Below are 4,450 nucleotides of genomic sequence, written 5' to 3' on the forward strand. Positions count from 1 at the left end.
ATATATATAGTTATATATAACTATATACATATAGATATATATAGTTATATATAACTATATACATATAGTTATATATATAGTTATATATAGTTATATATATAGTTATATATATAATATCTAATTACAGGAATCTAATTAAAGGAATATGGATTTTTTGCAGTTAGATACTCTAATTTCAAAGTTTACCAATGTGGCAAATTATATTATTGTATTTACAAATAAACAAATTTCATTATCATCCCCAAATTATCCTCTATTCTCCATACGAGGGTTGTGAGTTGCAACCTATTTTCCAGCCATTTACAGGACCTTCATATGGAATGCTACATGGATACTGCATAGATACTGGGTATGCCATGTGACTTTCTCTGGCTAGTGAAATGTAAGATTTGACAGAATGATTTAAGGGACATATTGTTTCATAGTGATCTTTTAATTTGGAACCCAGAATGAATTTAAGTCAGAGCCACATAAAATGTGTAATTGTAGACATGTCTTATGATGAAAAAAAGTGTCTGTGTAAATCTGACGGCAATTTGTTACTACCACATAACCTAACAAAAGCTAACTAACACATTAGAACAGTTCTCACTCTACAGCATGGATATCTGGATATTTATTTTCTACAATGTGAATTTCTCCAAACTTAAGATCTCACTCTTTGCTGAACAGAATGAACATTTCATTGAAATAGTATAATATGATATGTATTTAACAGAAAGAATATAGCCAATTACTGGACAACGTAAAAGATTTCTCAAAGGAAAGGAATCCCATCTACTTATTTTTTAAAGTTTATTCATTTATTTTGAGAGAGAGGGAAAGGCAGGGAGAGGCAAAGAGAGGGGGAGAGAGAGAGAGAGAGAGAGAGAGAGAGAGACAGAGAGACAGAGAGAATCTCAAGCAGGCTCCACACTGTCAGCTCAGAACCCCACACAGGTCTTGAACTCACAGATCATAACCTGAGCCGAAACCAAGAATCAGATGCTTAACCAACTGAGCCACCCAGGCTCCCCAGATCTACTTATTTTTGAAGCACAGAATGCATTCATTATTTCGGTTTATTTTCAAATTCTACTTGCCTTAAACATGGGCAATAATCTGAACTGACTCCATGCTTGCCACTTACAGCCTGCCAGTACTCTTCATGTGCTGGCTTAATTATGATTTATTTTTCCAATGACTTAGCATTGAAGCACCATAGTTATCTTGATTCACTGACTTTCTTCCTCTCTCATGATTTCTATCTCACTCTATGTGTAATACAGACTGTACCAGGTCCTTTTCCTGTGAAACATTGAACAACTCAGTTTCACTCTGTTTCTTTCCACTGTAATCTCATTCCTACATCTATATTCCGTGTAGCTGAAAAGAGTTTGAACACAATGAGAATGGTTATTTTCTCAACCCTTGTAGTTTCTTCATCTTGTCTCTCATGAATTTCCTAGCACTGGGTCTCCTTTTGTTTTCCTTGCAGCAAATTAACAAACACAATAAAAATGATTTACTTATGATTCTGCAATGGACGACAGACTGTCAGTCAACTTACTACTATGGATGGCTACCGCTTTTGAAAGAGGATAGATGTCACCATCTATCTGAAAGAATTTTGAATATCACAAAAAATTTAAAATAATTAGTGATAACAGAATAATATATACAATATTTATGAATGAGAAGACATTATTACATAAATCAGTAGCAGACTTATTATTGAGATGTGTTCTATTACACAAGCTTAGTATCTTATTGGAAGTCTTTTGCATTTAATTAATACAATTTTAAATAATCTTAAAGGTTCATTCTATCAAATTCTATATGTTTTCTACTTGGCCATCATTGCTGATATACAGCTCAATAATGTTATGTGCCAAAAGTAATAACACTCATACATTTTAAAAGTATATTTCTATATTAGTTGGTATGAAACAAAATTATAAGAATATATATATATATATATATATATATACATATTCTTAGAATTCTGGAATAGTGCAGGTGAGAATGTTAAAAGTGGCCATGTTTGTGTTGTAGAAAATAGTTACTTTTTATGCTTATTTATATTTTCTTATATTTTCTACAATTTTTACTCATATACAATAATGTGTATTTCTGATTTTGTACTAATACAAATTTGGTTTGCTTCTCTTTATAATGTATTTGAGGAATACTTGCTATCCTAAAATTATTTTATATAAATTTTGTGTTTTGTAACTCACCATCTATTCCATAAATGTTAAAACAGAGTATGAGAAGAAAATTGAAAGATTAATCTAGAGACAAAATTTTTCCTCTTAACTTGGTAAAATTGAGTTCTACCTAAATAATTATGCAAAGATACAGTTTTAACTCATAACTCTAAAGCAGACCTTTGAAAGAAGTCTTAGTTGGTAAAAATAATACTTTGCCCATTATCTACACATTCAGTTCCAGAGCAACATATTCACCACCAAATAAACTATCTTTTTTTACATAAACTATTCTTTCTTGTTAATGTCCACTGATAACTATTAGCTCTTGTCCCCCTCTCAGCTGTAACCATTCACTAATTTTATCATACAGCTACTAATAAAACTTCATCTTTTAGTCAGAAATGTTTCCACTATTCCAAGAAGCCTATTTTTTTTTACTAATTTAATAATTATGTTAGCAACATTTTTTTACCACCAATGTCATCTAAGTAACATTCTGTATTAAAAGCAAGCTTTAGTTTCCATCTATGATTCTACTCTGGACAAGTAGAAATATTCTAGATGGGCCAGTGTCCATTCTGTGTGTATCATGTTATCTCCTGAAATGTGCTAATTTAAAAGAATAAGAACAATCTATCTGTAGGCAGTACTGATACTCACTGGATAATAGTGAGCAAAGTTTTATTTACTCTTTGAAATGATACACATTTCCTTGAGACACACACACACACACACACACACACACACACACACACACACACACCATCAAAAGAACATGTCTTCCCCCAGAAAATCTTATCTGATAATAAACTTTCCTAATATTTTCCTACTAAAGATTAATAAACTTCTCTTGAAACTTATATCTAATTTATGTGACTTTAAGGGTCATGCTTTAATAACAATGATGAAACACGATTATTACTTCCTAATGCTGAAATTACAGTTTTTACATTGTAAATTTTTCCTGCTATGCGCCCTGTGGCACTAACATCTTTATCACTCCATGTGTTTCTAGTTTTAAAACCTTTACCCCTGCTGTTTGAAAAATATTTCTCATTTTCGTCCCCTATGGAGTACAGAAATCCCTAAAGGCAAAGCCATTAGTGATTTCTCTGCCTTTCCCCAAACACGTATTATGATCACCAGTGCTGCTCCCACTGCCTCATTGGCTTTTGGTAAAGTATGCAAATGAGATGTTCAAAATACACACTTTTTGCAACTGTGCAAGTTCATACTGATTTATAAAATGGGCAGGCTATTAAAGTGACTGAAAATGTCAGCAAGATTTATGCATGGGTGACAAATTGTATTGGAAATGTTCATTTTTAACATACTGCCCTAGGTTTTTTTTTTTTTTTTTTTTTTAACAACCTAGATATTCCCTGTGATACATTTGTTTTCAGGCCATTTTTTCCTCCCCAAACATACTTTTGACAGTGACTTTTTGACTGGAAAAATAAACAATGCTACTTCACAATCATACAAATTGTATTTTATCACAGAAAGCAGTACTTGGAAGATATAATAAATTTCCTTTTGACACCCATTTTCCCTACATACCATTAGTCCACTATGGTTAAATAGTTTCTTTTATAACAGATAACTTGAATAGCATGCATAAATATTGCATCACTAAGATATAAAATTATGTAACTATCAAAACAATTACCCAGTCACCTCTGAGGAAAATATTTCGTTTATATTAAAACTACACAACAACAACAACAAAATGCACAACATAGGGAACAAAAGATAGGAGTGACAACTGACATATATCTTCTGGAGTTTATGATTCCATCTTTTGAACATTCCATGTTAAAAATGGTCTAAGCGATATTTGTATGACTTTTCTCTATTACTTGTGAATTTGTTCCAGAATGCTCCAGCCCTATCTGTGATTCAAACAGGCAGCTGCCGCACTCTCTTACCAGTCCAAGTGTGGTCTTTGAGCAGAGGTCTTGATATTTTATATCTCTCTGGATGACAGCCATTCATTCACTAAAGGAAGCAAAGAAATAGGAAAAATAATACCGGAGCCAGTTGATGCAATGTCACTTAGGAAATTAACTATACCATCCTGGCAGACCACAAGACACATACACACAGCAGAAATAACACCAGTATAACAATGTGGTGTAGCACAATTAGAGAAGAATGGATTATAGAAATCAAATGTAGTAAATGAAGAACTGCCTATGATTAATTTTACAAAGAACAGATCTTATCGGCAGCATTATGTAGTCTTTCTAGTTGGAAAA

General features: G+C 32.3%; 1 long non-coding RNA gene across 1 annotated transcript in view; it reads right to left on the minus strand.

Annotated features, from left to right (window-relative positions):
• The window catches only part of LOC121030530 (uncharacterized), a 289,158-nt gene extending 284,966 nt beyond the window's left edge, over positions 1 to 4,192 (minus strand). Inside the window, exon 1 of the long non-coding RNA XR_005790281.1 lies at positions 4,121 to 4,192. This is a non-coding gene — a long non-coding RNA (uncharacterized LOC121030530). The remainder of the gene's footprint in view (positions 1 to 4,120) is intronic.
• Between the last annotated feature and the right edge of the window lie 258 nt (positions 4,193 to 4,450).

Source organism: Herpailurus yagouaroundi, unplaced genomic scaffold (genome assembly GCF_014898765.1).
Source record: "Herpailurus yagouaroundi ecotype Mexico unplaced genomic scaffold, PumYag 140, whole genome shotgun sequence".
NCBI lineage: Eukaryota > Metazoa > Chordata > Mammalia > Carnivora > Felidae > Herpailurus > Herpailurus yagouaroundi.